General features: G+C 40.9%; 1 long non-coding RNA gene across 1 annotated transcript; it reads left to right on the top strand.

Moving 5' to 3' along the window:
• Positions 1-1020: 1020 nt before the first annotated feature.
• LOC310633777 lies at positions 1021-12697 on the top strand. Its single transcript, XR_014491086.1, has 3 exons — positions 1021-1239; positions 2179-2331; positions 12666-12697. It is a non-coding gene; the product is annotated as an uncharacterized lncRNA (long non-coding RNA).
• Positions 12698-14223: the final 1526 nt, after the last annotated feature.

Below are 14223 nucleotides of genomic sequence, written 5' to 3'. Positions count from 1 at the left end.
GTCCAACCTATCTGATAGGGTTGTCACTGCAGGAGCTCCTGAAGGAAAAAACAGGAGGTAAGAGATGTGTCTTTTTGCTGGAGAAGGACTGCAAGCACCCAGTGGCGTAGCGTGGGTTGTCAGCACCCGGGGCAAGGCAACTGGAAGCGGAAATAGAGGGGCGGGCGGGCGGTGACATCACGGCACCGCCGAAAAGACGCGCCCCGCAGCGGCGTAGACTTTCCAAGAAGAGTCGCGCGCATGCGGGATGCTTCCGGGTCCCTCTCGAGGGCGGCTGGGCGGGGCTCCGACCTGCAAGAGCCGCTGCATTCAAGCTCGCACGTGAGCCCTGCTAAATAAAGCCACGCATGCGCACGGAGCTAGGCCGGCCGGCCGGCGGGTCCGTCTTCGCTCGGCCAAGCCTGCCGGGGCGCCTGCGGGGCGCTTGCGGTTGGCCTGAGCCTGGGCGGAGAGTTGGCCGCTTCTATTTATTTTATTCAGTTTATGTGGCCGCCCATCTCACCTGCCGGACTCATTTCGCTTTGCAAGAAAGAGCAGCTCGAGAGCGGAGCCAAGCCAACTCTGTGCAGCCCTTGGGGCTCCCTGAGCAGCTCAGTGCGAGCGCGCCCCCCCTAGATGTTGCGCCTGGTGTGGCCGGCCCCCCCTGCACCCCCCACGCTACGCCACTGCAAGCACCTCAGAAAGTGGTGTGTGCTGCTGTGTTTGACTTCCTGTGGGAGTTCTGCAGAAGATTTCTCTCCCATGACATGATGTAGCACAGCTATGCTTTCATTTTCCGTTGTGCTTCATATCTTTGTGAGAGCTTCTCAGAAACCTTCAGGCAGCTGGAGCAAAACTTTCAAAATGAAGCTTAAAGACATTGTTGGGAATTTTTTCCACAACAGAACAGCACTAAATTTCATTGCCACAATTATTTTGGCAGTGATTGAAGAAATTACGGAACGCGAATATACCTGTGCCCCACCGCCATGGAATCTAACTTATTTTATAATATTGTTAGTGCTCCCATTTCTCATTTTCTTCATCCTGAATTTTATTATTCAGAGGTATATGTTAAATTCATTTGATATTAAAAAAAACTGGTGCTCCTGTTTCTGCATCCTATGGCAGTGTTCCTTCCCTCCCTGCATGTGGATTGTGATTGTTTTTTTGGATGGAAGGTATTTCCAGTGTGCAATGAGTACAGATCACGATGCATCAATAAAGCTAACTAATTTTGAAATGTCGGCAGAATCTAAGGTAAGCTGTTGTCGTTTTTTTCCCTTATATTTCATCTGACGCTTGCCATAAAATCCTGATAAAATTCTCGTAAATTTGAAATTTGATTTGAAAAGATAACATTTGTTTGTGTGTTCACTCAGGAGGAAAGAAAGGCTAAGCTGCATAACCTGGAGCTCATACTGAACTAACAGATGCTTGATATTGAGAAAAGAAACTGTTTTTCAGGATATTTTAGATTTGAGAGAAAGAGAAATTTGATCCTTTCTCTCCTAGATGCTTTCCCATTCTGCTGTAACTGGAAAGTGGGAAACGTTAATTTATTAGACATTCAAACGGGCAAATATGGGGGTGCAGAGGAAAAGCACATAGATGGGTATCCATCTCAGGTCAAGAAAGGAATTGGAAACTTATTCAACTTTTTTGCTTTTGGCTTTTTCACACAACTAACAGATTGGGCTTTAGCAACAAACCTCTTCAGATTATAGCTACCAGTATATCTAGTCCATGATGTATTTATCACAAAGTGGTTTCTATTCCACTGAATCTTATATCACAATTTAGCTCTTATGGAACTTCAATAATTCTAATACAAGCAGCTCAATTTCTGCACACAACTGTTACGTAACAGCCTGGTTTTCATTAGTTTCTTTGTGGTGATTTGTTTTTTCTTTTTGTCCTGATTTGAAAGTCTGGTATGAAACGTTGCTTCCCAAATGTACACTAAAAACAGCCTGTTGAAATAAATATTAGCTTCGTAAATTTATTGTTGCACATATTTTTAGGAAAACCTTAGTTTTCTTGATGACCTCAACCCATAAATTAAATTAAATTAAATTAGGAACTATGTGAATATTGGGGACTTGGGATATCAAAGACAGGGTTGCTTTTGCTTTCAAATTTTGGAATATATTACCAGAGTTATATTGTTAATGTAGCCTTTCTTCTTACCTCTTTCAGACTATTGGATTAAGTGTGCTCTTACTCATTACTTCTGCGATGCTCGGACACTATTGGGTCAAGAAGAAGAATGAGCCCCAGCAGTCTAATACTGGGTAGAATGCATCCGAGAATACAAGTAATCCTTGAATTTCTAGGCAAAGCAGTATTTAGGTGAGTTTTGCCCATTGTATGACCTTTCTTGCCACAATTAAGTGAATCACTGCAATTGGGTTTTTTTTAAACTATTTTTATTGTATGCAAAAAAAAAAAAGTTAAAATGCAAAACACCAAAACGTTTTAGAAAAAAACAAAGAGGAAAAAAGCAACAAACATTGAAAAGAAAAAGGTGCATTAAAAAAAATAGACCAACACATATACACATATTGTCGTCCCTAGTTGAATGCTGATTAATATATTACAACAATATTAGTTTCCCACCCCTTGCGAAACAGGCCCAAACAATTTGAAGTCACTAAACTACTAATTCTATTTTACAAAGTGTTAACCTGTCATCTATATAGTATATCAGTAACAAAATAGTTAACAGGAAGAACAGTAATAATTCAAAAAGACAAGATTAAAATTCCAAAACCCTCTATTAACAAACTCTTATTGTAAACAACTCATAGCAAATTTATCACGGCTTCTTGACTATCCCAAATCATTCCCCAAATTAACCCTGATTGGTCCCCGATAAAATATCCACATTTGTTTCTTAATGCCATCTGTTATCAATTATTGTTTGATTGAATTCAGTAAATCCAATCTCCAAAGCCAGACTATCTTCCCAAAAAAATCCAGATGAAATTGTTCCCCAGTTAAAGGCGATAAAAACCGTTCCCCAATCCTCTTCAATCCACTTAACAAAGACCAATTGACAGTTTTCTGCTATTATACTGTATAGAAAGACTGACTTGAGCTTCAGGAAGGTGTATGAGTTCAACTCAGTTATTTCTGAGTCCATATTTCTTCCTAACAAATCTGCTGCTTTGAGATCACATTCCTTTTGTGGATTTAATTGATTTACTGTCAGTTTCCTCTGAATATTTTCCAGCATCTTGATGAGTTCATCAAACTTTTTAAGAAAGCTTTCAGCTAAAGATTGCACGTTGCCAAGCAGGGAGGCTCCGTCCACACGCTACCCTGAAGACAGCCACCCTCAGTCCCCCCAAACAACAGCCCTTATAGTACCAAGAAAGTCCACAGAGTAGGAGCACACCCACAGGGCAAAGTCCCGGGTTCCAAGTCCAATCCACCAAGCAGGGCCCAGGCAGAAAACCAGGGCAGTCCTCAGGACAAGAAACAGGTCCCAAAAAAGAAGCAGTTCCAAAGCTCCAGTGAAGCAAAGGCCACAAGAGAAGAGCGAGGTCCAAAAGAAAATGCAAACAGCAATCTTCCAAGTGAGGCAAGGCAAACAGCAGCAAGCATATGTAAAAGCCAGGGTAATGTAAGCCAAAGCAAACAATTCTTCCTGGCAAAGACTAACTCCCCTGTGTCTGGGCAGGGAGGCAGCAATCCATCTGGTTGACCACCTCTCCCAATGCCTGAGGGGTCCAGGAGAGCATTGTCCTCAGCCCCTGGTGTGTACCTTCCCTGTCCGATGGTCTCAGCTCCAACTCCTCCTCCCCCTCCTCCCCCTCTTCCTCCAAACCAGCCTCTGACACACAGGTATCTCAGGCTGGCCACAACCTAAATCTCTAAATAGAAATGATCCTTGGCTCCATTTGTTGAGAAAGGTGTAGATTTATTAGAGACCAAGCGTATTGCAGCATTGTAAAGCCAGAACTGAGAATTGTGTGCCCAAATCCCTAAGTTCTACTTTTTCACCCAACTGTCCCTTGCTGCCCATCCCATTGTAACCAACCAAATCCATGCAATATGTTTTGACAACAGTCAGCCCAAACACAGCTTTGTATACAGCTCTCTCCTTCTTCTAGCTGGATGATCTTGGGGCAGCGTCTCGAGGGGGTGCAGTCTCTACGATCGATTCCCCAAGGATCCCCCTCCTCATCCCCTCTTCCCACAGCTCATGGCAGTCTTTCACTGCATAACAGGAAAGCACAGCAAACATAAGGTGACAGCTGACAATGAGATCCTTCCTTAAGAAAGAAACAGTGATGAAGAGATTTTAAAGGAAAGAAGGAAATTATAAGAAACTACTAGATTACCCCACTGTCCCTGACTATTAATAAGCAAATGTAGAGAATGACATACTTCAGAATCTCACCAAGCCATGGTTAATTCTAGATACGGGCTGCCTGTTGAAGGTGTGCTAATGCCAGCTCAACAGATGAGCAGAGCAATCTTGGCTTGATTGGTTAATTTCCAGGAGTTCATTTTTTGCTCTTCTTGCGTTAATCTTCTGTGGTTTGAATAGACATTTGTGTGAGGAGCAAAGCACAGGACCAGATCAAAATCAAAGAAAACCTTTTGAATGAATGTTTACTAATAGGTTTTGACTAAAATAGTTTCTACAGGATAAAAGTAAAATAAAGAGTGTGTTCTGAGCCAGGAAGCAACTCAGAAAATGTACTGGGATCCAGGTTATTCTTGACGGAGATTTGATGTGAGCTTGCTGCTAGTAGGAATGTAAGACTACTTTTCTTTCAGCCATGCTACATTTGCATGTTTTTACCTCTACTTAACCTTGTGGAAATGCCATATAGCAAGTGATTTATGTTCAAAGGAAAACTGAGTGCAGATGGGCCCCCACCAGAAAAGTTGTTATCATTCAGGGAAGAGGAGTACAGCATAAAAATGGTACATATTTGCTGTGAGATGGGGACACCTTCTGAATGTCTGTCCTAACAGATATGGATTAAGGTTTGGGTCAGGTCTGAATACTTTTCAAAAGAAGAGGACAGCCAAAGCTTGCTTCACTCTTACAGCAGAAGCGGAGATCACAGAATGGAGTACTCTAGGATTTTGGCCCCTTCCACCACTGTTTTCATTCCCCCAAAACTCAAAAGTTTGGAGATGCTGTATAATCATTTTGATTTTTTTCAAACCTAGAACTGCTGAGAAAAAGGAGCAAACATCACCTAGATTGTTGGGAGCAACAAGCTGATTCTGTAAAGTGCTTAGAGAGGGCCGTAAAGCACTGTGGAGCGGTATATAAGTCTAAGTGCTATAGCTATTGCTATCACCACTACAGTCTTGAGCAACAAAAATTCCCCTTTCATACACACACACACACACACACACACACACACACAAACACACACACCCCACCGACACAGAGACACACAGAGACACACAGAGACACACAGACACACAGACACACAGACACACACAGAGGTTAATACCACCCCTATAGTCTTGAGTAACAAAAGTCCCCTTGGGCCCACCCTGTAAGTAAAATATTTGTCTTTCATTGAGTCTTTCTTTCACATTTTGTTTGTTAGATTTTTATCTTGGCTCTAGAAGCTCAAGACAGTGTACATTTATAATGCAAGAGGTAGGTAGCAATGAGAGGAGGGGAGCAGCCCAGGGTCATGCAGAGAGTTCCCAGACTTGATGCTGGATTTGAACCCAACCACACAGGCAGTTTTTTTGCCCACAAATAATTGTTCCAGTAATTCCAGAGATGGAGGAAGGTGAAAAGTCATCAAATTTAATTTCCTCTTTAAAAACCTGCTAGCATGGCTGCAGTGCAGGAACTGGAGCATGAGATGAATCAAAAGGGAAATCCACAAGCTCTGCAGTACTGCAACCTTCTCAAGTCTTCCAAAGATGGCGTGCTGAGCAGAAGGGTGATTTTTCTCTCCTGCTGACAAATAGCTGATTTCACCACCAAAGGTGGCTCTTTGATGGCATACTCCCAGGTTTGGTTTTATACATTATTATTGGTTTATCAAAATATAAAATAGAAAACATACAAAGAAAAATAAAGATAATGGAAAAATAAGAAGGGAAAAGGGAAAGAGAAAAAAGTGCAGGAGAGAGAGAGAGAGAGAGAGAGAGAGAGGGAGAGGGAGAGAGAGAGAGAGAGAGAGATTGCTTCCTGGCAACTTTTGATGCAGTAGAATATGGTAGTATATAAAACTTCAACTTTTTACTTTTATATAATAATATATACTAGTCATTTTTATAACATGTATATAAAATGTTATATAAATTCAATAAATTAAATTAAATTAAATTAAACATCAAACCTATCTAATCAGCAAAATTCAAAGTCAACATTTTATGTTGACAAGCACAAAGTCCAAAACCACAAGCACAAAGTCCAAAAGCGGTTTCCAAATAGAAACATAATTAGTTGTGTTCTTTGCTAATCAAAGCAGTCAATTTGGCCATCTCCACTGCATCAACCTTTGCACCCATTCATCTGTTGTGGGAATCAAAGCATCCTTCCATTTTTGTGCATAAAGTATTCTTGCTGCTGTCAGCATATCCATCAAAGTTCCATTTCCCCCCCCCCCCAAGTTCTTTATCTATTAAACCTAAGAGAAAAGTCTCTGGTTTCATCTTTATATTCACTTTAAGAATATTCTGTATTAGGATATGAATTCTGCTTCAATATTTCTTTGCTTTATCACACATCCACCACAAATGAAAAAAGTTTCTTCTTTACATTTACTTTTCCAACATTTATTTGAAATCCGTTTATACATTTTTTGATTAGATATTAGATGCCAACGATACATTATCACATGAAAATTTTCTTTTAAATTATATTTTAATGTGAACTTTAGACCTTTCATCTACATATTTTCCCATTGTTCAAGCATTCACCGCTCTGACAGAGATAAAGGCTCCAGTAAGAGCAAAGGAGGAGGACTCTGTGTTTATATACACTGTAAATGGTGTGTGAACAGCAGATTGGTGTACACATATTGCTCCCCAGATGTGAAACTGATGACTGTTATATGTAGGCCTTTCTATCTGCCTAGAGAAATTACTGTGGTAATTATTACAGCTGTTTATGTTCCACCTGATGCCAATGTCAGCATGGCACTTTCCAAGCTGTATGACGTTGTCACCAGGCAGCAGCAAACTCACCCAGAGGGCGCTCTTGTTGTGGCTGGGGAATTCAATCAAGCTTGTCTGAAGACAGTTCTCCCCAAGTTTGTACAATATGTGCAAGTTTCCACCAGAGGGAAGAACACTTTAGACCACGTGTATTCCAATCTGAAACAGGCATACAGAGCTTTTCCTCTCCCCCACCTGGGTACATCTGACCATCTTTCACTCCTGTTGTGCCCAATGTATGTCCCTCTCAGGAAAAGAACTCAGGCAGTCACAAAAAGGGTCAGAACCTGGCCAGTGGGTGCTCTCAGCCAGTTGCAGGACTGCTTTGAAACCACTGACTGGAGTGTATTTGAAGATCAAGATCTGAATGCATATACAGATGCCGTACTCTCTTATATTAGAACATGCACTGATAGTGTAACAACAGATAAGTGCATTAGAGTTTACGGGAACTGTAAACCCTGAATGACTGCAGAGATACAAACACTCCTGAGAGCCCGGGAGTCTGCCTTTAAGGCAGGGGACAGGGACACATACAGAGAGGCCAGGGCAAATCTCAAAAGAGGCATTAGGATGGCAAAACAACAATATAAACACAAGGTGGAGAACCACTTAGCAGACAACGATCCGAGGCAAGTATGGCAGGGACTGCAGCACTTAACCAACTACAAGGGCAGTATGAGGACCATGGTTAACACCGATGCCTCGTTGGCTGAGGAGCTGAATATCTTCTTCGCTTGCTACGAGGTAAAAAGACCAGACCCCGTAGCCTTTGCTGGCCGGCCTTCTGATTCTCAGCCACTCACCCTGTGTGAACACCAAGTGAGAGCTGTATTGAAGGCTGTGAATCCCAGCAAAGCCGCAGGCCCAGATGGGGTGCTGGGGATAGTGGTTAGGAATTGTGCCGACCAATTAGCAGGGGTCCTGACAAGGATTTTTAACATCTCCTTGCAAACGGCATGTGTACCATCGTGCTTGAAAGCAGCTACCATTGTCCCGGTCCCCAAGAAAACCGCAGTTGAGTGCCTGAACGACTACAGACCTATTGCATTAACGTCTGTAGTCATGAAATGCTTCGAAAGATTGGTTCTCCGACATCTCAGGACATGCCTCCCACTGGATTTTGATAAACATCAATTTGCCTATAGGGGAAATAGGTCGACAGACGATGCCATAGCTACTGCTTTACACTCTGTAGCAAGTCATCTTGAGAAACCTGGAAGTTATGTCAGGATGCTTTTTGTTGACTATAGCTCGGCTTTCAACACCATTTTGCCGAGCATTCTCATCGAGAAGCTGACTAACTTGAAATTCTCCCCCGCCATCTGCGATTGGATTCAATACTTTCTCAGGGACCAGTTACAAACAGTGAGGGTCGGGTCTGCTTTGTCCACCCCCCTGAAGCTTTGCACCAGCTCGCCACAGGGCTGTGTGCTTAGCCCCTACCTGTACTCTTTATACACATATGACTGTGTATCATCTGACCCATCCACTGCAATAATTAAGTTCGCAGATGATATAACTGTGGTGGGTCTCATTACAGGTGGGGATGAGACAGCATACAGGACGGAGGTACAAAAACTATCCATATGGTGTAGTAACAACAACTTGCACCTGAACATCGGTAAGATGAAAGAGATGGTGCTAGGCTTCCGGAGAAAAAAGGAGGAACCTGCCCCACTTTACATCGGGGAGGACTGTGTGGAGACAGTTTCCTCCTTTAAATTTCTGGGAGTCTACCTCTGTGAAGATCTGACCTGGAAAGTTAATACAGCCCAGGTGGCTAGAAAGGCCCAACAGAGTCTTCACTTTCTCAGGGTCTTACGGAAGAACAGGGTAGAACAACGGCTAATGACCCTCTTTTTTTTTAATTGAAAAGTTTTAAAATACATTTTATCTTTAACAATCCCTCCCTCCCCCTCCCCTACCTATCCCTCCCTACCCCTCCCCCCTCTCCCCCCCCGACTTCCCAGAGCTAAGTACAAGATATAAAAACAGAAAACAATCATAAACATCCATATGCTAACAACAATAAACTCTTAAATCTATCGCCCTCTAACTCATATAAAATAACTACAAACAATATTAATATTACATATAAAAAGAAAGAAAAAGAAAAAAAAGAAAGGAAGATTCATTCAAATGCTAAGTGAAACTTTTTAGTCCCATATTTCTTCTGGATATATTCAATCCATTTTTTCCACTCCATAATATAGCGTTCTTGCGAGTGATCTTTCAAATAAGCCGAGATCTTTGCCATTTCTGCCAGGTCAGAAACCTTTAAAGTCCATTCCTCTATAGTCGGCAATTCCTCCTTCTTCCAATACTGACCTATTAGAAGTCTTGCTGCTGTAATTAAATTCAACATCAACTTAGTGTCCACAACAGTAGCTTCTGTAATTATACCCAACAAAAGAATTGCGGACAAAACTTTATCTTTTGCTTAAAGATCTTCTGCATGTTCCACCAAATTTTTATCCAAAAAGCCTTAACCTTTTTACAAGTCCACCATATATGAAAATACGTTGCATCTTCATCACCGCACCTCCAACATTTAGGCTGATAATTCGGGTACATACTTGCCAGTTTTTAGGATCTAAATGCCATCTATAAAACATTTTATAAAAGTTCTCTCTTAAGTTTTGAGCTTGTGTAAATTTTACATTCCTCACCCAAATCTTTTCCCACGTGTCTATTGTAATAACTTCTTGAATATTTTGGGCCCATTTTATCATACAATCTTTAACAAGCTCTGTTTCTGAGTCAATTTCTATCAATGCAAGATATATCCGTTTGATATGTGCCGGACCCTGATTTCTAATTTGCTTTATCAGATTTTCATCAGTCATTGTGAAGCCAGTTTTCTGATCTTCTTTCCACCTGGCCCGTAGCTGAATATATTGAAACCAAGTTTGAATAATCTTCTCATCTCGCAAGAGGCTGTTGCTAATGACCCTCTTTTACCGGTCTACTATAGAGAGAGAGCGTCCTCTCGTATGGTATTGTGGTGTTTTTTTTAATCCCATTTATATCCCGCCCTTCTCCGAAGACTCAGGGCGGCTTACAATCTAAAGCACAAATCAATGTGCTTAGCAATAGCCTTCATTCTATGTATATGCCTGCTTATTAGGGCTTTCGCCGCCCCCCCAAGCGGCATTATTACAAAGTCAGCTTATTGCCCCCAACAATCTGGGTCCTCATTTTACCTACCTCGGAAGGATGGAAGGCTGAGTCAACCTTGAGCCTGGTGGGACGCGAACCTGCACTAATTGCAGGCAGCTGGTGTTACTTAAGGAGGCATTAGCCCACTGCTCCACCAAGGCTCTGGTTTGGTATGCTGGTCTGACAGCCGTGAATAGGAAAGTATTACAGAGGGTGGTGAGTACAGCACAAGACATTGTGGGCTGTTCCCTGACACCACTGGATGACCTCGCCAGGGCTCGTTGCCTTGGAAGAGTGAGGAAGATTCTCAGGGATGATTCACACCCTGGACGGTATCTCTTTACTCTCCTACCATCGGGTAGGAGATATAGGAGTATAACCAGCTGCACCAACAGGCTGAAAAACAGCTTTTATCCGTGGGCTGTTAGGCTTTTGAATGAGAAATAACTTTTGTGAATTTTATGCAGAATTGACTTGGGAGGCCGGTGTGTGGTGTAGTTGGTTCACATGGTGTAGTAAGATGGAGGGTTTATTGTCACTGTGTGTTGTGGGGTGGGAGCACGAAGGGAGGCTCAGCTAATCTCAATGTACACATAGTTGTACTTTGACAATAAAGGTTCATTTCATTTCATTATATTATATCCAAAGCTCTCCCCATTGATTCACCCATTGCTTTAGATATTCATTCTTCAAGTTCAATTTCAGTAAGAATTTATAAACCTTAGCAATAATATGTTCATCACTACCAACCAATAGGACCTCTAATTAATTTTCCACAAAGTGAAATCCATAGCTTTTTAAAAATAAAATTTAAATATGTAAACCCTGACAAACACATCCTTCTGATTTCAATTCCTCTTTAGATTTGAGGATAGGGTCACCATAACTGAAGGACATTATTTGCCCATAAGTTCACCACTCTGGCCTCACCACCATCTCTTTTCTAAAAACAAAGCCTCTTGGGATGATACCCAAAGAGGCATCTTCACAGAGAATCTTACTTTATATTTATTCCAAACTCTTAGGATAGAGTGTCTATCAAAGTGGTTATTAAAATCAACCTTTACTTTAATCCAGTGGTCCCCAACCTTTGTGGCTTGGCAGCCCAGCTGGGGGGGAAGGGGGAAACCAGATTGCGTGAGTGGTGGGCCAGTGCGCATGTGCACATGCAACTCAACTTGTGTAAGTTGAGATGTGTGCATGCGCACCGGCCTACTGCTTGTGCAAACCAGTTCTAAATAGGCCTGGTAGTGGGCCTCGGCCTGGGGGTTGGGGACTTCTGCTTTAACCTTATCATATGACAAATAGCCATGCCATTCAAATCTTAATTCCTGGCCTTCCAGTTCAAGTAACCTGCTAGTTTGGAGAGTCACCTACTCTTTCAGCCAGAGGAAACAGCAAGCATCAAAGTACAATTCCAAATCTGGTAAACCCAAAGCTCCTCTCTCTTTAGCATCTTGCAATCATTTATATCTAATTCTTGTTTCTCCCCCCTTGCCCTATACATTTAGAAATATCCATCTCCATCTTGTTTAAATGGAGTATCGGTTATAAGTATTGGGATAGTTTGAAACAGAAAAAGTGTCTTTGGTAAAACATTCATCTTGATCACTGAAATACTCCCCAATAATGTTAATTGCAATCTATCCCATCTTAATAAATCTTTTAAAGTATCATTCCAAACAGGCACAAAGTTATTTTGAAACAGTTTAGCATTTGTGTTTAACAATATAACCTTTAGGTGTTTCACTTTCCCCCCCACTTTTAAACCCAACTTTTTAGTCAATAGTCCCAAGAGGTCATATTCTTGGCAAGCATTGTTGTTTTTTGGGGTTTTTTTTTAAATCCACCAAAGCTCCAAACTCATGTAGTTTCTTCATCAGATATTTTATACTGGTTTTTGGGTTTTCTAAGAATAATGGATTCGCAACTAACAACAACAAGAAGAATATAACTAAATCATCAGCAAATGCTCTCGATTTATCAACATCATTTTTGATATTTATACCTGTTATTTTCTTATCTTGTTTAATATCTCTATTCAAGACTCTTTGCTTTCTTAATTTATATGCCATCTTCCTGGTTTATTTGCAAACTCAGAATGTCTGTTTCACATAATTCAATTTAGTTTCTGTTTCTTGAACTTTAACATAGACAATTGTTAACATATTTTCCATTCTTAATTTAGATTTGAAGTGGCAATCCAAAATGTAGTCTCTTGTTGTTGTTCTTACAGAATGGACTAAAACATCTCTAGGTAATTTTCTCCTGGTGGCAATTCTGGCATTTACTCTATGTTTTGTTGACTTCGATGTCCATTTTCTTTCCTTCCTAATTAGTTAACAATCATTCTTGTTTTCTTGCTCTAGCATTCCTTGCAGGCTATTCGGAAATACCTCCAACTTGAAGCTAGAAGTGCTCTTGCTGTATTATCGATGTTTGGATGCTACCAAATAGGAATAACTGAGGACCCTTGGATCACCCTGGAAATACCTGAGAAGACAAATCTAGACGGTTGCGATTTTTGATAGGAGAGGCCAGATGGTTGAGTCCCCATTCACCTGTTTTTTGTTTTTAATCATGTTTTCAATTTAACAGCACATTTTGATATTTGCTTTTTTTTCTTTTCGATTTTTCCTTTTACATGTTAATAGACTAGTTTAATGCTGATTTATTCTAACTGCTTGCAAGATTTTAAAGCGGATTCTTTGGGTTTTCTTTTATTGCTTTATTAGTTGTGGTAAATCACTTTTGTTTATTCTGTGTGGAAGTAGATGGCAACTTATTGAGTAGCAAAAGTGAACTGATTTCGTTTACATTTAATAATAATATAATGTTGGAAGGGACCTTGGAGGTCATCTAGTCCAACCCCCTGCTCAGGCAGGAAACCCTATACCATTTCAGGCAAATGGCTGTCCAGTCTCTTCTTAAAAACCTCCAGTGTTGGGAGCATTCACCACTTCTGGAGGCAGGTTGTTCCACTGGTTAATTGTTCTAACTGTCAGGAAGTTTCTCCTTAGTTCTAGGTTGCTTCTCTCCTTGACTAGTTTCCATCTGTTGCTTCTTGTCCTGCTTTCAGGTGCTTTGGAGAATAGCTTGGCTCCCTCTTCTTTGTGGCAGCCTCTGAGACATTGGAACTGCTATCATGTCACCCCTCACCCTTCTCTTCATTAAACTACACATACCCAATTCCAGCAACCATTCCCTATATGTTTTAGCCTCCAGTCCCCCAATCATCTTGGTTGCTCTTCTCTGTACCCTTTCTAGAGTCTCGACATCTTTTTTTTACATCGTGGTGACCATTTGTATCGGATCTTCACTACAGGGCTTTTTACATTTTATTAATTTTTAAACGCTCTGGTCTTTTTTTTTTTTTAATCTTTGATGAAATCCCTCTTTCCCACTTATTTTGTGGGAAAGTTTATTTCAACCTTTTTTCAGGTTATTGGTGTATTTGGTGTTTCCCTTGCCCTTGAGAGGAATTTAGAATTGTCTGTAAATCTTAGCTACAGAAGAGTCTTGGATTATATTAAACATTCAAAGAATGTATCAATTTAAGGATGAAGCTCTTTGGGAAGCCTTTGGGAAAAAAGGCTTTGCAATTTTCAAGTTCAAATTGAACATTTAGATAAAAAGTTTGATAAAATAACAACAGTTTTAAATCAACCCAAAGATGATATTCATATGTACAATAGGTAATAGCAGTTAAACCAAATAAATTACTGGATGGATTGGGATTTAATTTGATGCTGGCAAGACTTGAAGGAGAAGGAGTCTGGTTCGAAAACTGCAGGCTAGCTGGAGAAGGCTGAAAGAGGCATGGATTTTAAAGTCACAAAGTTTGCAGAACTGATGAACTGGATTTTTTTTTAAAGAAAATTGATGGAGATTGGGGAATGGACATTATACCTAACTGGAAAACGAATG

Source organism: Vipera ursinii (assembly GCF_947247035.1).
Source record: "Vipera ursinii genome assembly, chromosome: 2".
NCBI lineage: Eukaryota > Metazoa > Chordata > Lepidosauria > Squamata > Viperidae > Vipera > Vipera ursinii.
Note: the sequence above shows the minus strand (reverse complement) of the source record. Positions and strands in the feature narration are given on the sequence as shown.